Below are 25,907 nucleotides of genomic sequence, written 5' to 3'. Positions count from 1 at the left end.
TTCAGAGATGAGGATGCATATGGTTTTATTGATCGTCTAATACAACTTCACTTTTCTTATATTGTTCAGTGCACCAGGCATATTAACTAATATTTGCATTTAATACTCTAGCTGAACAGTGGAGCACCTTGGAGAAGATTTATATTTTTTTATCTGTTAACTGGTTCTGAAAGCAAGAAGAATCACACGTTGGTAAGAAGGAGGAGGAGCAGATCACATTTCTAATCAGAGTTCAGAAGCCCCACAGGCACCTTGCCCTGCCCAGGTAGAGTCACCTGCACCAGGCGCCGTGCAGGGAGACTCTGTTCAGAGCAGCATCCACACAGCTGCGTACCAGCCAGGCCCTCTGGAAGGAGATGGGGACTTGGTTCCGTAGTTGTTTGAGCCTCAGGAATTGACAGAGAAGAAAACAGAGAGGGGCTGACTCGTGGAATACAGATTCATGTCACTGTATGCAGGCACGAGAAACATTGGTGGCTTTTGATCCTGGGCTTTCTGACTCTTTTTTTCACTATTTCTTCTTCTATTATCTGTCTCTCAATATTGCCTGCCTTGAGGACATGATAATGTTTGTTATTCCAGGCACAGAGTTTCTTCCTCCAAAATGGAGTTCATACAGTCTTTTGTTTTTCAGTTTACATGCTCTTAAAAACCATATTTCTCAAGAGAGCAGAGAAGGTCTTATGATACTACAAAGCCGGCTTAAGAAAGATAGCAGCTATTTCCAAACAAGCATCAAATTATAACGGTGGTATGTGCTGGATGGAAAAATTTCTTTCCTATTTCATTAAACTCCACAGGACTGAATCAGCTGAGTCAACTCAACTGGCTCTTCCCAGAAAGGATAAGTGGCCACTTATTTCCCATTGCCACATAAAGTGTTTCTCAGATATACCTTAAAGTTATAAATAAAGACAAAGGACAATGAAGAATTTTCTTTTGATTTTCATCAGATAGGACAAAGTTGCAATTGTTAGTGCTGTGGAACAAATGGAAAGCGAGAGCCCTGTCTAACATAAAAATGCCTTTCAAGGAAAATTAAAGCTTTTGTGTAAATTCCTACAACATGTTTCCAGATGTCACGTCCAACCAATCTGTCAAATAGTTGATATAATGCAGACTTTCCTCTTAGTCTTCCTAGAGAATGTTTCCCCATTAGAGACCTTCCAACTGTTTCTCTTGTTTGTACCATTTCTAGATTTCTTTTATGCCCTTTGCCAAAGGCACCTTTCCAATCACATTCCCTCAAGAGACAGATCCCAAAACCTTTGCTCTCACTTGGCAAGACGATGATCTCTTGTCCCTTCAAAAGGTGTCTCCTAGTAATGTCACCGGAGGTCATTTCTCATCACAGGGATTTGGAGGTGCATGCAGCATAGTATTTTGCCTTGGCAGTAGTCTTGCTGTGTCCCCTAGACAAGTAATCTTCAGAATAAGAGAGAACTCTTGTAGAGTGACTGCAGGAGTGCGAAGCCAGATATTGTCATTTCTACTTATTCTGTGGATATGACCACGAAGCACACAGCATAACGATCAGGCCCTTGCTTATCTGAAGGTTATTCTAAGGAAGAATAATGTGTTACTTATTTAATGATGTCAAAATATTGTTGTCCTTGACTCCCACCGCTACAGCATTTAAAAATGAAAAATAACTCCTTTGCAGATGCTGGGTAGGATCTAGAAAGTCATGTTATAACTTCAAGGTTACTTTGGCAAGGGACTGAAGCAGAAAGCTCAGTGGAGTAGACTACGGCAAGCTGTTTGATAAAAGCCCCCGTAGATTAGACCACTGCTCTGTTTCCACTTGTGGCGCTAATGGAAATGAATTGATCCACCTACAAGGGACATGTGCCTCTTATTAACACAGGCACTTGTACATTTCTTCACTCTTCTCTTTCAGAGGCAAAAGATGAGAGGTCAGAAGAGGTCATAGTAGCTCTTTATGGTGTTTTTTTTTCCCCATGTTTGCTTCTCCTGCGTAGAACAAGCAGTTTTAACGAGCCCTGAAGCTTCGCAGCCACTTAGATTGCCCAACATCTTAATTGCTTTCTGTGGTATGTATCAGTGAAAGCATGATAAGGCTAAAATTCAACCCGAAATCCCGTGAGTGTTGACAGACATTGGAATCTGACCAGATGCAGGGTGCTACTGTACCCTTTCTGCTGGACTCTGCCAGCACCCTAAGCCAAACACCCTGAGTTTTGTAGAGTTCATAATCAGTCAAGATCTGCATCAAAAATGTGCATCTCAGATCCACTTTTGGTCTAAAATATGCCAGGCCACGTGCCAGAGGACACATACCTAATTACCAGGCTGTGCTGATTATTCCTTCTTCTGTACTTTTCTCAGTAAATTTAGAATAAATTATAACTTTGGCAAATTACGCAAAGAGATGATTATACATTTAATTAGATGTTTACCTCTCATTTTCTTCATGCAATAGTAACTAGTGCAGATTACAGGAACTCAGAATAATTTTTCTGTATGGCCACATTTTCCCAGGGTTGGATTCAATGAAAAAAACCAAACCAGTAAGGCTTTTGGTTAGGAGAATATTTAGAACACATTCAGCTTTTTTTCTTCCTTTAATATGAAAATGAATAGTATCAGGGGATAGTGTCTTGGGTATTTGCAATCCATTGGAAAATGCATATTAGAGGGGAAAATACATAATTTATTAAATGTATTGCTTAAGGTGAGAAACTTGAAATTGAGTTTTGTAAGTCTGGGGATTTTGGGTTATACTTGGCATAGGCTACTCAGTCTGTTGAATTATTCAGTGCTAAGCCCGCCAGTGGGAATAACAAGAAAACAGACATAGATTTTGAAATGTTTTTTCATTTGATTGGGAAAAAAAGTTTAAAAATTAAATAGCTACACTGAAAAAAATCTTTATTCCCTCCTCACTGAACAACTGCTGATGGATGACTGCAGTTCTGCCTGTGAAAGGAGTACCCCTGTGTATTCACTTAGTGGCACTTAAACTTAAGAATGTTATAAGAGACTGCACTGCCCATTACACTGACACAAATGTTAAAAATAATTAGAAATTGCTTCCCATTGCAACTATTTTTTTTTCCCAAGTAACCAAAAAAATACATATATGTTAGAAGATAAGGACAGGAGGTGGTCAAAATGGTGATGTCCCTTAAACCTGTTTGAGGAAATCAACTTAAAAGGAAAACCCATCTCTTAGGAATGCCTACTGTCTGAAAGATTTCTTATATATATAAAGGAAAACAACTTCTTGGCAACAAATATCTTCAACCACCATAAAAAAAGAATAGTTTCAGGAACTGAAGTAAAACTCCTTATTTTGTCAAAGCCTATTTTTTTCATCATTAATAGGGGGTATCTCCCCTTGATAACAGCAGGCTCTTTTTCTCCTCATCGCAAGGTTGGGTAAGACCTCAGGAGATAGGAGGGATCAAAGTAACTAAGACCACACTCCAACTTACCTATGCTGTTTAGTTGAAAACAGACATTGCTAGCCAGGGGGAAAAAAAGCATCTGAATCCGAAAGCTTTTCATTCCTGTCCATCCCAGTTTTCTGACATCCTATAATATTCTACCCACAGCTCTCCTGTGCCCTGCGACCAACACTTCAAATAACCTCAATGAGAATGGATGAAGACAGGGTCTTTACCCATGGTTTCAGTCTCACGCCTCTGGTTCTGCACTTGCTCAGCAAAATATAATCCCCTAGAACTGAGGAAGGGAAGGTAGCAAAATGATCTCTTGGCAAAACACCAGGAAGGCTAATGAATAAATAAAATAAATTGTAGCAAAATTCCCAGGTACTTCAAAGTGTGAGCATGGTCCTCCACACTTGGAGTCCTCCATGCAAAACCACATGCAGAGTTGTGCACCACAGGACCACGGCATTCAAGTATGGGGTAGAGCGAGTCAAAGCCTCCACTGGAATAAACCAAATCCTGAAACACTGCAATGAAGCCAGCATGATGGACCCGCATGTGGACCCTGATCAGTGAGGAGTTGCTATATGGCCAGGTAGTAGCACAGCACCTTACATGATGACTAAGGAAAAGGATGTACCAGGCTGTTGAATTTTACATCTGCCCATTTCATCGTATAACATCTTGCCTTATCTTTGGATAACACCGAACGGATTCACAACCCTCATGGTAAGACAGTGCCAATGTGTTCGTTCACAGAGAGCAAAGAGTTACAGCATGGCAAAAAGCTAATTTCTGGACATCCACTTCCTTAAGCTGTAGGAAATAATTGACTTTCACACTGAGACAGTTTTTCTGAATTTCGTATGTGCGTGCTTTCTCTGAATCACTGTTTTTGACGTTTTGTTTAATATGTCATAAATTTTTACTACACTTGACTGGTATATATCATGATAGCACTAATGTTTCAATACAGCAACAATTTTATGTATTCTTCGTCATGTTTTGGTAAAAAGGAAAATGCTTTTTGTATTTTCTTTGGTTAATTTTAACAACAAGGGCAGCAGTTAGTTGTCAGGCCTGGAAACAGCACTTTTGCAGATTAAAAAGGCTGTGGAAAATTTCTAGGTTTGTCCAAGGAGAGAGTTTCTAGGTGAGGAAGAAACCAGTGGAACAATTTTAAGAGAAACACAGAAATATCACTTTAATCAACATGTACAACTCCTTTTGGAACAAAAAGTTCTGCTTTTTTAACACAAAATCAAGCAAATATGAGCTAGCATTTCTCATGTTCAGAGAGTTCACCAAACAGTGGCTAACAAACATACTTTTGCAAAGCTTTCTAAAGGTCTTTTTATTTAGCAATATAAGGCAAATATTTCAGCTTGATGACAATAGATAAGAAGTACGGACTGACAAATACAAATTGGATTTTTTTTTTCACCCTAGGACTTAAGAAATATCTCCAAGCTGACTAATAAATCCGGTCACTTCCCCTCTGTCTCACTCTTGTCCAGTCTGTGAAGAGCTCCTAAATATTTGTCAAATGCAAACAAGAAATTAGAAATAGGAAAGGTGTGGCTATATACAGGAAAATGGATATCTAAAAAGTTTAAGGGGGAAAAAAAAAAAGTATAAATTACACACAGTAGCCTGCTCCAGGGCTATTGAATTCAGCTGGAGCTTTTCCATCGGCCTCAATGACCTTTGGACTAGGCCCACCACTGTTGTGACGAAATGCAGAGTTCTCATCTCTCTGCCTATTCAACCCCAAACCCAGTCTCTGTGCTGGAGCCCTCCCACCCCAGCTGAAGCTGGATTCGGACCACACTTCAGCCAGGACACCTGAGCTGAAATCCAACCTATTCAGCGAACACAGCACATTGTTTATTGAAGCAGATACCGCACTTAAAATGCAAGCATCATGTGGAGGGACTCTGTCCAACTCTCCTTTGAGTCCAGCCGACTGGAATCAAATTTATCCGTCCACTTCTGCTGCTCTGTGACAGTCTGGCAACACAAAGCAGTTGTGAACTTCTGGGACCACTTGAAACATACTTGGCCCAGGTATAAAAAGTTACAAAAGGGACTGGGCAAGGTAGCGTGATCTACCCAGCACAATCATTTTAAGGGAGGGTCATGACTGTAAAGCTTTACTTTTCCTTAGGTGACCCCCTTGCTCTGTGCAGCAGTGAGAACAAGGGACTGGACAGCGGATGACAGCTTGCACTTGTGACAGGAGTTTTTCCAGTGTGTTTCCTGCGCTGTACAAGGTGAAATAATTCACTTGAATTTCCCCTGCTCCTTTGCAACTCTATAAAAAGCAAAACTGGTATGGAAGCAGAGTGCTTATGGGCAGGATGAAATCAAAGTGGTGCACTTTTGTAGTCTTTTCCAAACACAATAAATTAGAGGTGTGGTTTGATGGGGTTTTTGGTTGGTTGGTTGGTTTTTGTTGTTGTTGTTGTTGTTGTTTTTAACAGAAAACAGATCTTGAAAAATTCTGGTAATTCAGAAATTACCTGAATCTTTCACCATTTGAAATCTTTTAGCAACTTAAAAGATGTAATCTTTTTAGCAGGAACCTTTTCTAAACAATTCCTAAAATATTACTGGTTTTTTTTTTCTTTTTTCTTTTTTTCCTTTTTTTTTAAGCCAACCAACTCAGTCTTGAAACAGACTGATATTCTGAACAATTTTTGTGTTCTTTTACTGTGTAATGAAGTATCCCCTTGGGCTTACCCAGAACTGGAATAACTTACATGAAAAATAATATGAGCTGTTACAGTACTCTCAGCTTAACTGGAATAAAGACGAGATTTGTTTTCAGAAGTATTCATGCATTTGGAAACACATGCATGTGTTCAGTAAGTAAATGAACACATGGGTCCTCATATAAAATCAATTTCCATAACTCCTGTAATTAACCAATTTCCAGTAATTTCCCTACATAACTCTCTGTGCTGTTTTCATCTTCTTCCCATAGCCCTGGAAAACATGCCTGTTCCATTTGGTAGCTGGTTCTTACTGGTATGTATCACAGCACTTCACTAGGTCACATTTCTTCTTACTGACAGTTATACACTTTCCAGCACAAACCACAAGAGCAAAGCAGATTTCTATCTATATCTGCTTTGCAACAACTCAACTTTTGGAACAATTTGAAAACCTAGAGGCTTTCAGAGCTTCATTCACCTCTCCCTTTTTGTTATATCACCACACTCACTGCTTTTTAAGAAAGATAATAGAGGTTGGTGTCTCTCCATAGTTTGGTTTCTTTGTTCCTATATTAACTTGCATGTTTAGCTTCACACTTTTAGTTATTTAAAATGTTAGCATATTTTGTCTTGAGAAGTTCATTCAAAAACCTAAACTTAGAAACAGTATGTCACATCTGGTTCCTGAGCTCAAGACAGCCTAATAATTGTGGTATAGAAAATTAACTCCAGATCTCTCAGCATTAATTGTGTTTATTAATGTCTGTGCATTGACAGAATTACTCCCTATAGTGCAACTGATGGCATCACTTGAATCAAAATGAGTTGTGCTATATGAAGCCAAATTGCTATCGTGCACTTCTATGAGAATAAAACCCTTGGCAGATATCCCTCGCTGATGGTTGGTTGCACCAGCAGCAAAACAGGCTCTGAAGGGCTAGTATGTATAATAGTTAGCCACCATCTATAAGTCCTAGAAGAGCCATTCTGGGGTAATGCACAGGTGGCAAAGGGCCATTACTGGACAGCAGAGAGTAGGAAAGCCTTCAGGGTGCACCAATCTGAGCGCTGAGAGTCCCAAATTAGAGTCACAGCTGACCTTCCTGTACTTTCGCTTCAACTAAACTAGTAGAGACTGAATATATACGTGCATAAATACATGTACATGTTTATATTTGTAAACATTTCCTGCCAGGAGCCAGATTTTCCTCTCCCATCTATTAATTCTCTGTCTCAAACATACACATTCCTTAGACCGTAATTCGTCAATACTTGGATGTGACTTAAGTTTGTTGTGTTTGGACATGGCCTACTGTTACAGCCCATGCCTGGAGCTTCCACACATTTGTGAAATGTAAACAGCAACTAGACTAAGAGTAACAAATATAGAATATATCCTACAAACTAATGTTGGAAGGCAGAGTTGTAATTTCTTTCAAAATTGATTTAATTAAAAAAAAAAAGGTTACAGTCCCCTCAGATACCCCTTAACATTTCACGTTGATAACCTTACTAGACATTTAGGGTATGACATAAACCAGTGAACAGATCAATGAAGACACATTTTAGGTAGTTTGGGTGTCTGCCAGCTGCCCTTTTCTCCTCATAAAGGTGCTGCATGACCACTGCTCATGACCCATGCCGATATAGGCACATGCCTCCAGTACCAAGTGATTGGGCTCCTGGCGCTCCACGTCCTTTGGCTGGCACCATGCGACTCCTCGTAACTCACCCAGAGACTTCTGCTTGATGGCGGCACACGACACTGAATGCAAAGCTGTTTGAACAGCTTCTCTTGCCGCCGGGTGCCTTGCCCGTTGCAGCGGTGCCTTTGAGCCGCCGCGGCACCCGGTGGGACAATAAAAGTCCAAAGGAGGGAATGGAGCCGTCAGCCGGCCGCAGCCCTGTGTAAAGGGCGCTATGGCTTCCCGTCTGGTAGGAAGTGCCCGCTTCGTGACCTGTGGTTTCTGCTGTCTGGACGGCTGTCTCTTCCCTTCCTGGAGCAAAACAAAGCGGCACCAAAAGAGAGTGTCTCTCTCTTCCTTTTGTTTCACGACTTCTTTTCCACTCTCTGAACTTGTGTGCCCAGATGGAATTAATACAGGCAGAGTCTCTGCGGAGAAGGCTGGGGAAGTGGAGGAGGCCCAAGGGGACGGGGTGAGTATTTGCTGTTGATAGACACATAAATCAGAACCAGCGTATCACTCTGTTGGATCTCTGAGGCAGAATCAAGGACAAAGGAACCTCAGTTTGTGATGCTCCTCTCCTAACTTTTCTGTGTCTGGTCCCCATACTTGTATGAACAGCTCTTGGCATAAGTAATAATAAATGTCAAGGAGAGAAAGGCACATCTTTCCATAGCTCCATATAAGCCAGGATGGATGCATCATAGGCAGGCTGCAAGGATTCCCGTACATGTATCTACCTTAGCTTTGGAGCTGGCACCTCTTTCCAGAAGAGGCTGAGGCAAAGACAAAGTAGGCAAGGAAGACAACTGCAGAAGCAGTAAGCACTCCCAAATTATTTTTTTTGATGACGTTCTTGTAGAAGAAGCTTGGCACTCGCTGGTACATGACCCAGCAGGATATCACCCTGGCCAAACACCCTGCTGGGGCACCCATATCACAGGCAAGCATTCGTCTTCTGAATTTCCCCTTTCCAGTACAAAGTGGATATCAAAAGAAAGAGGGAAGGAGGCATACCAGGGTCTCCTACAGATACTCTTTCTGAGAAAGTCTACCTTCTCATTCACACACAGAGGTATACCTCAAAGGTCAGCAGATATTATAGAGCTTTTTTTTCTGCCAATTGACCATAAGCCTGGAAAGCTTCCTGCTGTGAGCCTTTGCTTTTAGCTTTAGATGCCCTGCACACTGGTGTCTGTGAGAGATATCATAGAATCATAGAACCGTAGAATCTGTTGGGTTGGAAGGGACCTTTAAAGGTCATCTAGTCCAACCCCCCTGCAGTAAGCAGGGACATCTTCAACTAGATCAGGTTGCTCAGAGCCTCATCAAGCCTGGCCTTGAATGTCTCCAGGGATGGGGCCTCCACCACCTCTCTGGGCAACCTGTTCCAGTGTCTCACCACCCTCATTGTAAAGAACTTCTTCCTCATGTCTAATCTAAACCTACCCTGCTCTAGTTTAAAGCCATTACCCTCCGTCCTATAGCTACATGCCCTTGCAAACAGATATATTGCTAAATGGAAGAGGGCCAGCTGAGCACTACACATACACGAGTCTACATTGCTCAAGTGTTACCTCAGTCCAGTTTGGATCACTGCAGCTAGATTTCAAAATACAGTTTGAGTGACAGGTCACTCAACGGACCATGTTCAAAAGTTTTTATGGATGCTCTAGAGTTGCCTCCCCTACGTTATCTAGTCCTTCAGTGGGCTTTGTTCCGTGCAGCGACTGCACATGGCTTCTAGCCTCGAGCCATAGCATGCATGTCCTCAGTGTCAGGACAAAAAAACACCAGCTGGGTGGACTGCAAAGCAACTCTTTGAACTGAAAAAAACACAAAAAGGGTAATCGTTATGTCTTAAAGTCAGAGACATAACCCATGGGACCTAAAGAGACCCAGGGCCAACTGCTACAACGCGTGAACATAGCCACTCTGCTCTAGAAGGACCAGAATGGAGCTGTGTGGATGAAGAACACTCTGCCATCTTTAGGAACCACTTCATTTAGTCTGCAATATAGTCACAGCCAGATAGACCTCAGTCTTGACATTACACTGTAGTATGTGTTTCTTTTGTGCATTATTAAATCCAAAACCTGTTGCCAGTAGCAGTTACAAATGAGGAAAATGGGGTATAAAATGGGTGATGGGCTTGTTCAGAACCAAGTAGAGAACTTTTGAGTTTAGTGCTCAGATAAGTTGCTCTGCTTACATTGCCTACGACCTTGAATGAAGATACAGGCTTTAGGAGGGGAATTGACAGAGAAGAGGGAGATTTGCTCAGAGAAGGAGTTCTGGTGTTAGATTATGCAAGAAATAAGAAATTTGTGTTATGTAAAGAGAAGGTGATGAGGTCCAAAGTGTTGACACTGATCAAAGAAGAAGATAGGAGCTTTATGATAATTTTATCATAGAAACAAAAAAGTTGAGAAGGTTTTCTGAGGTAAAGACAAGAAGCCTAAATTTGATTCAGTAAGTCTCTGTACTGATTTGCATTCCTAAAAATAACCATCATTTCAGAACATAGATTTGGCCCGCTGGGTGAAGTTATTAGTCAATCCTGTCTGGTATTCAGCCTGGGTAGTAACAAGTAGCACGTGGTGATCAAATGGAATTACAGACAAAACGTGCTGTCCTTACCCAATTAGGCATTGCTACACACAGAGTGAAGCATTTCTTTCCAGTTCTCACTGCTGATGACTTTATACCTTCGAGTATCAGGCTGAATTACCCTTATCTCCTGCAAAGCTATATATAGTATTTAGCTGTTGTAAAACCTGGCATTAAATGCGTGGGGTTTGTACACATTAACCTTAGGCTGCTTGTGGTGGTTGGAACTACTGGACTTTTCAAGATCACGATATTCTAAAAATGCCATGGAAGGCCTTGACTGTCCACGTGGAAAGCAACAGACCCTCAGAAACTGTTGGAACAAGGTGTACAGTTTGCTTCCAGGTAAGTTATGGTGTCATCATTGCAGAAAGTCAGCTGGGAGCAAAGCTGAGCAGATAGAGCTGATGGGAGATTTATTGATCAGATGAGAACAATGTGTATGTGCCAGACCTCCTACACATCTGTACTGACAGATCCTGACATCTCCATTGAGTGTGGTCAAGACAGTCATCGCCCAGGGGCATGGATCAGAGCAAACTGAGGTGTATCAGCTAAGAAGCAGCAAAAACTAGCCAAGAGTTCCATTTTCTTTCTTGTGCTGAATAGATTTCTATCAGAGTAGAAAAGCTGGACTCCTGCACTCCCGAACCTGGATTTGTCCTAAGGGAACACCAATGACAAACTGTTCTTCAATGTTTTTTTCCTGACAACACAAACTGCCTGGAAATGATGTGAAGAAGTAGCCCGCAGGCAGAAATGGATGACATTAACTAAGAGGAAACACCACCTTAGTTTGTTCCTTGGACCCGATGCCTCTCTTTAAGATTGCAAATGTTTTTAATGCTCAAGCACTATAAACAACCTTAGCAGTAGATGCCAATTGATCGTGTTCCCAAGTGGCAGCTAGGGAAGGGCAATTCATGAAGCATCACAGCTGCTGTGTTTTTGGAAATGTACATCTCCAAAACAAATGGAACAGCCAGGAAAGAGGCAAATAATCAGATAAAAGAAACCCCCCCCCAAAATCTTTTTTTTAAAAACTTTTTTTCTTTTTACAATTTATCACCAGAAATGCTAAATGAGGAAGCTTTAAGAAATATTCTTGTCATCAGTATGGCTTTGGGTGGGGAAGAAGAGTACACGACCAAGAAAATGGTATCTCTCGTGTTCATTTAGCAAGTGGGTTTTAGTATTTGTTTTACAGTTCTGCTAAGGACTTGTGCTGTGTCTGTCTGTTCCTATTGTCAGTGCTGCGGACCTTCCTAGTCTGGAATTGCCTTGAAGTCACTTTCAACTTGCAGACTAGGAATAGTGACAAAAGTACACAAATTTTCTCAGCAAGTCACTTTCCCTGGCAGCCCTCTAGCCTGCTCCAGAAGCTATCCATATTTATCACCATCTGACTGAGGAGTTGTACTGCTCCCGAAGGAGCTCTTTGCCTTTTTGCAACAGAGCTGTCACTCCTTCCTTATCAGTAGGTCCAAAGTGATTCCAGGAGGCCTCTGTGACCGCATTTTTTCCAGAAGGCGGTGGGCATGCTATCGTGGTTAACTGAGGAGATCCCTTCCTGAAGCTGCTTCCAAGCACACAATTTTTTTTAGCTCCTGTTCACCTTTAGTATCATCTTGGTTGTTGTCAGCTAAATGTGTCAACGCACTTTGACGCCTAAAGACGTAGATAGGCACTGACGCCTAAAGACGTAGAGAGGCACTACTGGGAGTCTCCAAAGCGCATCATCCTCCGGCTCACAAATCAATGGGAGTTAGGCACTGCCAGGTGTGCAAATTTTAGATAATTAACTTCTATCTATCCTCTATTTTGGAGCACTTAAATGCAATCTCATAAGCCTCAAAGGCTCCAGACTGCTACCACCTGTAGGAGCAAGGAGCAAAGTCCCTCAGGCACTGAGAGAGATGCTCAGAAAACAGTACCGTAGTGTCACAGCTGAGGAGGGAAGAAATTTGTTCTCGCAGGTTCCTTTCCCTTAGCCTTCACAAAGCTCAGTCCAGGGATGTCTCATGGCCAGATCACTATAAATTAGCGGCCATTGTTTTAACTATAGTGGCATGTTAAGCTTTTCACGGTTTTTGTCCCTTGCCAATTTTTGCCAATCCACACAAGGATTTCTCTGCTTCCAAAGGCACCCAAATACAACTAAAAGCCTGTCCCTGATTGTAAGTGAAGGATTTATCTTTTTTTTTAATTTGTACATTTTCACTTAAATGAATATCCTAATTTCATCTACTGCCTTGTATTGGATTATAGGATAACTTTTAAGCACCAGTATGTGTGATTAGGAGTTATGGTCCACCTTGACTACTCTGAGGAAGGACAGCTTTTCCAGCCACCGGAGTTTTCACTGTTGGATGTTGTTGGACTTTTATGGCTATCTCAAGGTGTACCCAAATACTAGTGGGTACATCCAGGGCTGTCTTGAGCCCAGATAGATCCCAAACTATTGAACTGACACATCATGGACAAAGGAAACAATACTCATTGGCACTCTTCAGGCTGCTGTGACATGCATGAAGAATTAGCCACCACAAATTGGTCTGTAACATGGGAAAACAGTTATGGATTTATTCTTTCCTCTCTTGTTAAACGGTACCAAATATTTGCACCTCAGGCCTTTAAGTGAATGGGGGATTTCATGCAGGGATACCTTAAATTTCTCTGTATTACACATTTCTAATGATTTCTTTTTTGGTCATCCAGGACATCCCACTCCCATCATGTCAGCTGTTAATAGTATCATTCTTTCTCCATGAGCCATATGGCATAGTCCAGAAGCCACAGAGGATATATCTGCACTGATTACTGTGCTCATGTGTCACAAGTAATCTCCCCCGCCTCCACAGAAACAGCACAGCATCCTTGAGAAAGTGGTTTAAACACAGCCATAGGCCAAGTTCACTCTTGAGGTGACCACTAAACTAAAAAGTTAGTCCAGGCATACACTTGGCCTTATTTGTCAGCAGTTCTTTCAAAACCTCTCTCTCCTTCTGTCTGGTGGAGGCTGGTGGCAACATGCCATCAGCAGCTGACTAGCATGACACTTTGTCCAGAAATGGGGTGAGTGAGGTTATCAGGAGATAACTGAGCATCGTTGTCACCATTCAGTCACCATCTTCCCTGTCCGGGTTGCCATGGGGTTGTGGCATAAGCTACACAAAATAACAACGTTATTTTAGGAGAACCATGCAATGAACTTCTGTCCTTGGTCCACCAGGCTCCCTACATGTTGATTGCTGGGATGCTAACTAGAGCTTGCAGGGCTGCCGTGGACGGAATACTCCAAAGTTCATGTTTTACCAAACAATATGATATACTTCTATGGCACGGGCACAAGGCATAGTTATGCATGACCAATATTAGCTGAATGCTCTTAGGCTGTATCTGTGGAAAATTAGCATTTCTCCCTGATGTGCTTGACTGGTTTCACGTCATTCCTCTGGTGAGAGGGACAGAATTACAAAAGCTTTTTTTTTTTTTTTCTTTTTTTCCATGTGCCATAGCCAACAATGTTATACGTTATTAGCCTGTAGCACAATTTCTAAAATTGGAATTTCCATTGCTTGAAAGGCAGACTAAATGTTTTCTTTTTGGAAAGGCTCTATCTGTTTCTCTCTACTGCCTTTCTCCCATACCTCTCCATAACATATGTTTTCAATTTTTTTCATTTATATGTAAGAAATCACTGCTGGCAGACATTTTTTCTTTGCAGTTTATCTCCAACTGACCTCCTTAAAAAAAAAAAAAAAAAAGAGATAAGGAAGAGAAGCCAGGCATGGATTTACTGGAATGATAGAAGAGAGAGAATAAAAAAAAAAAAAAGAACAAATGAATTCCTCAGTTCAAACATGAGCTTGCCAGACTGCAAATCAAAGTTTTGCTGAAATCCGGAAATGTTCAGATCATTTTTCCTTTTCCTTTTTTGTGCTTCGAGGTGCCGTCTGGGAGCCATGGTGCCAAATCATTGTGCAGAAAGTGGTTGTTCCCAGTATCTTCAGCTGGCACCGGAAACACCAGTTCTAGGAAGTCTCCCAGGGAAGCTGCTTTTTATACTACTGCTCTAATTTTAGAGACAAGAGGCTTGGATAATGTGAGCATACACCCACCTTGCAAGAGGCTTCTGCAAACTGAACATTCCTGGAGCCTTTCAAGGGTCCCGTGTGTCTCCCAGAACCTCTGGATTTCAAATGAAGGTCTTTAAAAGTATGGATCACTCCTGATTTCCCCACTTAAGGTGGCTGTGACAGAATCAAGCTCCAAGTTGCCAACTACAGGAAAAGAGTTTTAAGAAATTAATAGTGCCTGAGAGCATGAACAAAAAAGAAGGACAAGGACATCTCAGTTTCTTAGACTTGATCTAGGAGCCGAGACCCACATTATTCAGTGATTTTCTTGCTCCAAACAGTACTTACTAACTACAACCAACAAAAAGGGCCACATTTTATGAATCAGTATCCACATCTGTGATGATTGCTAAGGACTTTGTTAGCTTGGTCCCCTGATGTAGCTCCCCCATAGCCGGAGATCTTTGTCGTGAGCCTGGCTGGCCTCCCAGCACCACCTACTTCCATCTGAACTGGATGCCGTGAGATCCCACCCAGAGGAGTCAAGCCTCCCCGGGAACAATGAGTAATTCTTGGGAGACGCCACTGGAAGGCTGCTGCCATGGCACGGGAAGGCTGATAACATCTCCTGAGCCACAGCAGCCCTTTGTGTCGGCAGACACAAGTGGGATGTTCCTTCTTAAGCTTTCCAGAGTCGGAGGAAGTGGGCCTTGAAACACAATGCTCATTGAAATCGGCTTTCATCTGGGGGATCTCGCGGCGTAAGCGCCGCTTGGTGATGTGCTTTCCATCTGCAGCCGAGGCCTCCTGATGCATTTCCTCTGTTTGTTCCAGAGGGATGGATGGCAGCACCTTAAAACAGGCACACATTGTACTGGCTGGTGGGCATTATTCTGGACTGCGGAAGAGAGTAGTCCTGAGCAATAACAGTATCCTCAGGAGCCTCTGGTGGAAGTGGATGACAGGTTGAATTACCCCCTCCTTCTCCTTCCCTCTCCATATGAATAGCATGCTCGTTATAGAAGGGTTTAAAAGCATTTCGCATCTACCATGAGTTTCTCTCAGCAAGGAAAGGCCACGTACATTTGTGACGCCAAAGAGTTTAAGCTCTGGAGAGCAATACTGTAAATGGGGGCAGACTACAACTGCTAGGAGACTGCTGAGCATTACACACCATTGCTTCACCACTCTTGACAGAGATTGGATTATACAAGAAATGGAGTTGAGAAGGATGTCACTTCAGACATGAACTAAGAAACTGGGAAAGCAACTCAACCCAACAGTGCTCTTCTTGTCACATGTCTACAAACTGGTCTTCTGCTTCAGGCTGAGGCTTTGCAGGACTTCTGGTTGTTCATGGAGTCTTTTAATTAACCACAAGGGAGATCTAAGCCAAGGCTGGTTGCAAGTACAAATGAGTACCGTATGAGTCTGTCATGTGGGAAGTGTGTAATTGAATATGGGAGTATAAGGACAAAAGGTAGACATTTCTAAAGAGTGAATGTTCTCATCAAATCCTATGGAATAAGTCCCCATTTCTGCTATAAGATACTGCGGAAAAAGATAGACATGTGCTCTACTTATTTGGCATCTCCCTACCAGAAGTATTTCAGGAAGGCTCAAATTGCAGTGAGATGAGCTTGGTAAGGAGGAACTGGAAGTAACTTGTCTGTCACAAACTAATTATTGAGCATTAGGCCTGAGCCCAGCTCATGGATCACAAGCAGGTTTTGGTAGCTGGGGATAGTGCCATGACTTAATCACCTGAGATGTTTATAGAGGAAGGAAAATGCCAGACCAAAAATTCACTGAGTGTATGTGTGCATGGGTAGTATGTTGTGTGGGAGGAGGAAATTATTACAAAAAATAGCATCATCCCCTCATAGTCCACTCTGGTAATAAAATCTATTTTTAAATTTTCATATCTAGAAATACTGCTGGTGAATCCCCTCTGTGCTGCCTATTCAGACACTCTAAAAAAAGATCCTTACTTCCATCTGTCTCCAATGAGTAAGTGCCTTCCAGCCTGAAAGGGAGAAGAATGTCTTTTTCCACTCTTGGTCACTTGTCTGTCTGGGTCCAGACATCATGAGGCTTCCCGGGTGAGCTCAGAGCTGCAGGATGGGGCTGAGCTGGGGCAGGCGACACAGCAGGCAGGGCGGGCGGGCAGGAGGGCAGGCTGCCTCCCCCGTGACACTGCTGGAGAAGAGCCACTGGAATGAGAACTTCGAGCAAAGGCAGACTGGAAGGAAAATCACACCAAAGAATATAACAAGAAAAAAAAATGAGAAAAGGGGGGAATTAAATGTTTTATAAAGATCTGTAATTTTTTGCTTTGCTTACTGAGACAGGCCAGGATACGCTAAACAAAGGGCAGCAGGATACACGTTAGAGAAATCATGAGACTGTCAATTTATTAACATGTGAATTTGCTGTAGCAAGGGGAAAGCAACTCAGCCCAGTGACCAAAGAAAATTTTTGGTCAAATACTAGGAAAAAAATATGGCCTGTGAGAACTTCGATAATAATACTGAGGATTACAATGCTACCCAAAGACTTCAGGCAAGTTAAGCCTTTGCTGTATGTAATGCCGTATAAGCATATATAGCATTCAAGAACATCGTATTAAAACCTACCCTAAGAGCAGCTTTAAAACTTCAGCACAACAGCCATTTTAGATAGCTGAGTGTCCAATGAACAAACAACCACAATAGCCACTACCAGGTAGACATATGTATATGGTCATCTGTACTGTGACACCTATCCAACACATTGTTTTTTCCATGGCTGACATTTGGGTATCATTAGGAACCTTAACACCTCACACAGGGAGGTTCAGGGTGAATTGATAGACCTGAACTGGGACAGAGTGAATTTTCCTCTTGCGAAGGGGGATCCTGGTTTAGACCGAGGCTATTCCCATAACTTTTAGGCAATGGAAGATAGATGAAATAAATTCCAGCCTTGGCGTTTTTCACCTGAACAACAGTCATACTAAAAATGGCATTATTGCTGTGATGAATAGAATACCATAGAAAACAAACCTTTAATTTGACAAGCTTCTGAGATTAAGATACCATTTGAGAAGGTAGGCGCTGCTGAAATATATTGTTCCCACACTGCAGAAATCAAGGGAGTTGTCTGGTAGAGAGTACCATACGGTAAGGAGTGTCTCAGTATGACTGTGTCTTTTCAAAGTAATACATATCTTTAATGTAAGCACTGTTTAGAAAGCAGCCATGTCACTTCCAAACATGCCCAACCCTTTTCTAGGGCTTCTCAGATTCTCTGTGTTGAAAGAAATCTCTCTGTGTTGGAAGGCTGAAGATCTCAGAGATATTTAATATAATAATTCTTTTGATTCCTGACTCTGTACAGAGAATTGCTGTATTTTTCATTATTCTCAATGCGTCTCTGAAGAGACATCTGCCTAAATCCTAAATCCATTCTTCTAGAAGAAGTGAGTGCCTGAAAGATTTACAGGGGCACTTAAGAGTGTACCTGAAACAGAGGGAGGGTGAGCAGAGTAAGGTGAGATGTCCTGGCAATGATTTAAAGGGAGACGATGGAGGAATATAACCTCTTAAGTCAGTTGTCGCATTGTTATTTATGCAGTTCCAGCTTTAGCCATCCTCCCACAAGCTTGCCAGAACTCAACAGCTGCTTCTACTTGCTTTCACTTAATGTGAAAGCTTCAAAACATGGTGGAAATTAAATCATACAATCACTATGAATGAGAGCAGTTTATTAACCAAAAGTCTAAAGTGTCAAACAGAGTAGTAAAAGAGTAAACATGATAACACGACTTCTTGTACTGCTGTTATTCTTTTTTCTATTTCCTCAGAGTACCGTCTACAGCTTTAGTCCTATCGGATGAGGACTACCATCTCTTGGTCTGTCCTTTCCTTTAGCTGATGGCAGTCTGAATCACTTCATGTAAAATTCAGTGACTAAGTACCACATTTCATCGACACGGATCTCAACTGCTTACCACAGAGCTGCATCTTTAGTAATTGGCCACAGCATCTGAGACTGTCGGATAGTAGATCTGTAAAGCACCGCGGTGGGACAAACTAGTCACAGCATCTCTTGATTACCCAGGGCTGGGCAGGCGGTGAGTAAACAGCGTAATACCAAATGTGGGCGTCGCTAGATAAAGTATGTCAGCATGACTACAGTCTACATATTATAAACTTAAAGCAGTTTAAGTCCCTAACTGTGGACACACAAGTCTAACATTAAAATCTGAAAAACCTCAGCTTTGCTGCTGGTTAAGCTCAGAGGTGCTTGTGTTCTTCATGATAGTTGCATTCCTCTTTGGAAGGGTGGTGTTGCGGAGCACAGCAGCACTGGGTCGAGATCCTAGGAAGAGGTAGAGACCAAGGCAGCTTGCCGAGCAAGGCTTGCTCTCTTCTGCAGCATTTCCAGCCAGTTAACTTAACTCTGCGGCTTTGCTGTCCCCCCTGCCTTTTCCTCCCTTGTTGCTGCACTGGAAGAAAGCAGAGGAGGGAGCTTCAACCAGCATTCCAGCGTCCTCTCCCTTTCTGTCCTTCCACCTTCACCTCCTCTCAGTGTCCCCCGTATCTTTGGAAAGAGCTGGTTTTCCCACCTGATTCAACAAGAATTGCAGACACCTCCCCGCTGACCTCCTCCCAGCTGTCGGCAGTATCTGTAGTTGTCTTCTTGCCTCCATGCATTCAGCGTGTATTGGTTTAACAAAACTGATGGTGTGCAATTAAGCCTTCAATTTTTGTTACTCTCCAGGAGACTGTTTTTGTGCTTCATTATGTTCCCCTCATCCCTATCCCTGAGTCAGTAAAGGCTGAAGCTTTTCAACAGAGTATGCTTTTGTTAAGGAGCTCATCCTCAAATTGACAACGTGTTCCATCTAGCATTAATTTAGCATCTCACTCATCGATAAATCCTGACTGTTACAAAAAAGGCTGGAGGAGGAATCAAAATAGAAAGCACTAAAACCAAAAAATCCTTCTTAAACTGGGATGCCTGGGAACAAGCCCACAGAGTCAATGAGAAACAGCAGGCCGGATCCCAGGTTCACTGCCGAACAGCCGTGAATCTCAGCCCAATAGTGCCTTCTCAGCTGACCCTGTGCCCTTGAGTCCCGTGTCCCTCGGGAGCCGTGGCGCTGGAACAGCACGGCCCCTCCGGGTCTCTCCCTCCCCACCGGCCCGTGACGCACGCACCCGGGCGCAGCAGGCGAGGGGCTGAAATTGTGAGTCCGAAGAGGCCTCCGGAGCTTCGCGTTGCGTACAAAAAAAAGGACAGAAAAGAAATAGAGGCAGGGGTTTGTAGTCTCTAATCAGCAGTGATTGCTTCCTGTGCAGAAGTCAGCTGTTTCCATACAATAGCCAAGCTGTTCAGTCTCCAGGCGCCATCCCAAGGTCATCACTTTTCTATTGTTGTTCCCCACCCCCATGGAAAATTCCTGTGCTCTTTTATGTATATAAGGGTGGCTTTTTTTTTTTTTTTAAAAACTTGAAAAACTCTCGCCTGCCTCTCGTGGTTGTGGAAGGCTTCAGCACTAGGTACTGACCTGAACTTGGCTTTTCCTTCGCTCTGCATCGTCAATGTCTGATGTGCCTGTTATCTCGACAAGTTTTTTAAGGTTTTTAAGCAAAATACTTATCTGCGCCATGTCATGTGGAGGTTGTAAACCAAACTCAAATCTGACATATTTTTTCCTACTTGCTTTTCTAGGAATTCATGTGTCGTTGCCCTCTGAGACAGTGAGAAATGAGGCCATGTCAGTTCCTCGATATTGTTCCCTTATAAAATATGTATTTACTCACATGGATACAAACCTTGCTCTTTTAAACGTACCTAGTAGAAACTCTGTCAAAGAAAGTGTTTTATCCTAAGAAGACATTGAGCCATCATTGCATTGGTTTATTTTGAGACCTGATAGGAAAAATTCTAAAACCTTCAGAATTCAGAAGTCGTGTAGAAAAATATTCATTCTGGGCAGCTTCTCTGGTTTCTCTGAATTCTTCCAATTCCTTTTCACTGGGCTAGAGCTGATCCTGGGCAATGCCAAGCAAGTTCTTAAAAAACCACCGCTTGTGGTCTGTTGCTGCCGACAGCAATTTCACAAGGAGGTTTAGCTCTTTGCAGGTTTGATACCACCTATAGCCCAGCCTACAGTCTTCAGAAGCTTTGACTAATCCCCTGTGAATTTTTCTGGGCAGATGTAGCTTACTAAGCACAACTGGAAAAAAAAATGGGGACTTAAGAGAGGGCCTATTCACTGGCACCTCATGCTGCTCAGGAATGCAAGACGGGAGCAATTTATTACCATACCAACACTGGGATCTCCGCATGAGATATTGGCCTCTCAGGACATTCAGTGGTGATTGTGGTCTCACAACGTCGTCTCTGGTGCCACTTACTGCTAATGAAACAATTGTGCTCCTCAGCCTGTGGCTTACACAAAATTTAGGACAACTCAGTGCTTTAATGTGCAACCATTGAAGGAAGCCAAGTCAGATGAAAGATGTGTATTTAAATATGGAAATTTTTTTTTCCTAATCGATCCTTTTTTTCCACCCCCCACAAACATGTTTTGATGGTCCTTACTGTTGCTGAAGCAAGACAGGCTGAGCCACAGCAGTGCCCCCCACCGTGTCTGGGTTTGGGGGGTGGGGGCACTTGCTTGGATGTACAGACTCCTTTGAACCCACAAGCTATCACTGCTTGTAACTCACCCTTTAATTTCTCTCTGGGTGATTTTTTGCAGTTTATGCTCCTTAAGTTTCCTTAGGGGCACAAAAATCTGCTACTCAGGTGCCAGCCAAGTTCATGAATATCTGTGCCCCTCAGAGTGCTCTTCAAGAAGGTATGACCAGACAGGTTTCACAGTTCTGCTGGGAAAAATCACTGTTAAATCACTTCTGTTTGAAGGCTTCTTCCCAGTTCTATGGGCTCTGATTATTTCTTTTCCAGCACATTATTCCACTGCAATAGTTTCTTTGGGGCTATTTCTAGCTACTAAATAGATTATCATTCTACTATTAGACAAGACACCATGAAACCCCTCTCTGATGACTCCGTCATTTTGAAAATCCTGAGTTACTGTTTAATGTGAAACCTGTGTAGGAAACAAAGTAAGTTATATGCTTTTTAACCTCTGTGAATAGGTTTTTGTACTATTTGGGGTTATTTTAAAAAAGAAAATAAAGCGGTTTTGTTGTAAACTATTTCTTTCTCATGTTAGCACAGTTTCGAAGTGACAGGTAGAAACTTAAGCACAAAAGGCTGTAGAGATTTACTTATGGCATCTGTACGCTGCCCTCTTACCCTTTCCCTGATGACTGTCACTACTGTATTATATCAAGTGCCAATGGAATTGTATCATTATGTCGAAAGGTTGGCGTTTTTTTCTACCACATACAGCTTTTAAGGCCCTTTATCAGATTTATCTCAAAAATCCAACTACAAAAGCTTTTTCTTTCTCAAGGATGATTTTTCATGTCTAATATTTACTGTCACGGCAAGATATCCAAGCACTTTCTAAGTATGGTGTTCTTTGTCACTACCGAGCGTCTGCACTAGTACAGTTTACTTGCTGCTGTTTTCCAGAAACTGTTAAGTCCTCAGTTGCTCATAATAAGGCTAAAAACAGAGCACTGTCGTTCTTAATAACGCAGTCCTAGGGTTTCAGAAAACAATGTCACAGCGCTACGTCGGACATCGATTCTTAATGAAAAAAGTGAACGCATATGTTTAAATACTTTAGTATTAAACTTAGTGCAAAAGCATAGTCAAATAATGTTTTAGAATTGTGAAATAAAATTAGCAATACTATAAGAAATGCTACTGTAAATTCTTTGTTTCATTTCACACACAAATAAAATTTAAAAGAAAAAGAAAACGCTGGTCCTGATTTGCACAATACCACTCTAATTAGGCTCTTAGACTGGACACTTTGCTGTATCACCTAAGTGTCACTCAGCAGATGGCCACGCAGGCTGAGCTGCACCACTCTTAACGTCCTTTCCATCCCTCTCTCCCCTTCCTCTCCTTGGCAGAAAATGGAATGAGATTTATTGTTTAAAAACAAACCAGAGAAAACCAATTAGAGCAGAACAACTTTTGCTTCTCAGGACAATTGCAAATTTCATTCCCCAGAAACACAGTTGTTATCACCTCCACCCTTTATTTCAATGGTTTGAATATTATTTTCTTTTAATACTATTTATTAATGTTCATTTGTTTCAGGGCAATGGGTCATTTAAAGCTAATAATATGTAATACTGCAGTCCCCAAATTTTATGATCATGCAGGGGCTTTGCACTGTTCTCTGAAACATGTAAAGTACTCAAGGAAAGGGGATGAAATGGCAATAATTCGGGATGAAGCAGAGGTTTAACTTGGGGTGTTATTTTATTTAAAGATGAGGTTTGCCCTCATATGTTATTATAATATAATAATTATGATATAATAATGTTTCTGAAAAGGATGGACAAATTGACTTCCTCACCTTTGCTGTGAGGTATTACCCAAATGGGTTGATAGCTAATATTCTAACAAATTTTTTTGGGTGTTGTGTTTGTCTTCTCTTCCTAGGTCTCATCTATACCTTTGAAGAAGATGATTCCTTCCTGCTATGATTCAATACCTAGTTTATTAAAATCTTGCCAGTTACTTAGATCGCCTTTACCCTCAAAATTGCTGTTGTAAAGGTGAAACCCCTTGGAATAATGACTATGACATGACTTTTTAAAATCCCTCAAGTAGTTAATTATATTCCTGGAGATCTGGGGTAATAACAAGAATACTCTGAGTTGTAATAAAAATGTAAGAAGGTTTTTAGGAGGGTATAAATCAGTCTTTAACTACAGTCTGTTTTGAATTATCAAAGGCAATAGGGAGAGGGAGAAGGGGAGCAGAAATGAGACAACTCACGTGAAGGAGTAACACAGGAAATATAACCCATATGTAAGTTAGGCTATGAAAACACACCAACATGTTCGCCTTCAAAAATCTTGTAAACACATTTCCACGGAGAGCAGGAAGAACTGTAAGCAGCAGTTGGTCACCTGGGGCACAGCACACGTGGCTTTCGCCCCCCACGGCTGAGCCCAAGGCAGGGCACTACCCCACACCGCCGGGGTAAAGGTGGAAACTGGTGACGGGTGACTGAGGGTGACGGCACCAGGACTGCCTGGCAGGTAACCTCCAGGCAGGTTGCCCACCCCTAGGTGTAGGCACGGCACAGCATGGTGTGTTTTCCACACGTGTGGTACTCAGCAGCTCTGACGGAGGCCAGCGCTCTTCGGTGGGCAGGGGCTTTCCCACCCAACATCTGCCACCGCATGGGAGCCACCTGCAGATGTTTTCCCCCGCCATTGTAATGGGGGATGAGACCTCACCTTGCGGCAGGAAGCTGCACGGGACGAGTCTGTGCAAGCACACCGTTCCTGCAGAGCAGCTGGCACCAGGTAATCACGCACAAAAACTTTATACAGATTTTAACGTTTAGCAGGTGGAGGCACTGAGCAATGGCTGGGGTTCTTGGTGATGTTAAGTAAAGGCCATTATTTTTTAGTTTGTGGCAGCTTGGTACTCTTTTAAGAGAGGGAAATAGAGCTAAGCTTACTGTTGACACGAGCTTGTGCAGCAATTCCTGTGCTCCTCCTCTATTCATCTGACATTCAAAGAGTAACTAACTGTAGCATAAAGGAATATTCTGGGTGCTACTTCTTACCCTCTGGTTTCTAGGAACCCCCCTGCATGGATGAGTTCCTGTTGCCACTTTATACAAATCATGTTTTTTCTTCCTTGGCCTGTGACTCTCATACAAAAGCAGCTTCTTTTATCACTACTTAAAAATAAAGAACACTAACAAAATGCACCAATCAAAGTGATTCATTCATCAGCAGAATGATTTTTTCATGTTGCTACTTTGTATGTGAGAACTATTACACAAGGAGAGAGACTGTGAATAGACTTACTGTTTACATAGTACCAAAGTATAAGGTTGCTCCTTGTCACCAAAACAGCACTGAACCCTCATGATACACTAACATGTGCGTGGTAACCGATGACACATCATTGCTGCCTACATTAGCGCAGCAAAGATGCTTTGTTCTCTGATGTCATGAGTTTCAAATCCCAGCTGGGGATTTACTGACTAAGCCACAGTGAGCTGCTGTGAGTTCCCTCCCAAAAGGAGAAGAGGAATAAAATAGAAAGGCTTTCTCCTTTCCGTTTCACTTCAGAAGTACTGCTAAGCACTGAGAGTTATTTCCCCATTGGTACCAAAATATTACTACAGTTCTTGCTGACAAGAGCTACGTACACCCATCAGTGGAGAAAAGGCTCATTAGCCACCCCAGGACAAGGCATAATAGCGATTCCTCTGAATTCAGATATATAAATCACAGATGAAATCCGTATTCAAATAAAATTAGAAACTGCAACTCCATCCTACTATGGGTTGGAACTGGTAATTGCTCAGCATTTCTCTATAGCAGGTCAGTTGTTCCCCTGTGCAAGTGCAGACTGAGGAATTCCGGTTTTACTGTCAGGTAGACACTTCTTAAATTCTTCCCCTGCTTTTCTCCAATTTCTTGTCTCTTAGTAATGACGCAACATATATTGCCTATAGAAGATGTTAGAACATACAAGCCTTGTATATCATAGAATCATAGAATCATAGAACAGTTTAGGTTGGAAGGGACATTAAAGATTTATCTAGTTCCAACCCCCCTGCCATGGGCAGGGACACCTCCCACTAGACCAGGCTGCTCAAAGCCCCATCCAGCCTGGCCTGGAACACCTCCAGGGATGGGCCATACACAGCTTCTCTGGGCAACCTGTGCCAGTGCCTCACCACCCCCACATCAAGTAATTTCTTCCTAATATGTAATGTAAATCTCCCCTCTTTCGGTTTAAAACTATTATCCCTCATCCTATTGCTACACTCCCTGATAAAGAGTCCCTCCCCATCTCTCCTATAGGCCCCCTTTAGGTACTGTCTCATACACTTACACAGAAAACTATTTTTTCTGACTTCTTCACCCTAAGACATGGGTAGTATGAGTGTATCACCAGAGCTAAGGCTAGTGAACCGAGAAGGTTCTTCATGCTGAGAACTAAACCAGCAGAGGACAGAGGCCTGCTGTTACAGTTGCTTGTGACCTTTCTGAGTGATTATCTCAAAGCACTACACAACGGTTGAAGAATTAACCTCATAGCATTCCTAGAAAACAGGGATTGTTACTTCATTGCCAAAGAAAGAAGTGGAAACCTGGTCACAGAAAAGTTGTGACTTGTACGTGGTCACACAGGAAGGAGGCAGGAAGAGGGAAAAAAGCTCTGACCAGTGACTTAAACTCTTCATCTTTTCCTCCTAGTTGTTCACTGCATGATCTTCCTATA

General features: G+C 42.3%; 1 long non-coding RNA gene across 2 annotated transcripts in view; it reads left to right on the top strand.

Moving 5' to 3' along the window:
- Positions 1 to 5,865, top strand: part of LOC134513216 (uncharacterized) — a 91,218-nt gene extending 85,353 nt beyond the window's left edge. For both annotated transcript variants that reach the window (XR_010070341.1, XR_010070340.1), the window contains one exon: positions 3,579 to 5,865. This is a non-coding gene — a long non-coding RNA (uncharacterized LOC134513216). The remainder of the gene's footprint in view (positions 1 to 3,578) is intronic.
- The last annotated feature ends 20,042 nt before the right edge of the window (positions 5,866 to 25,907 follow it).

Source organism: Chroicocephalus ridibundus, chromosome 3, assembly GCF_963924245.1.
Source record: "Chroicocephalus ridibundus chromosome 3, bChrRid1.1, whole genome shotgun sequence".
Taxonomy (NCBI): domain Eukaryota; kingdom Metazoa; phylum Chordata; class Aves; order Charadriiformes; family Laridae; genus Chroicocephalus; species Chroicocephalus ridibundus.
Note: the sequence above shows the minus strand (reverse complement) of the source record. Positions and strands in the feature narration are given on the sequence as shown.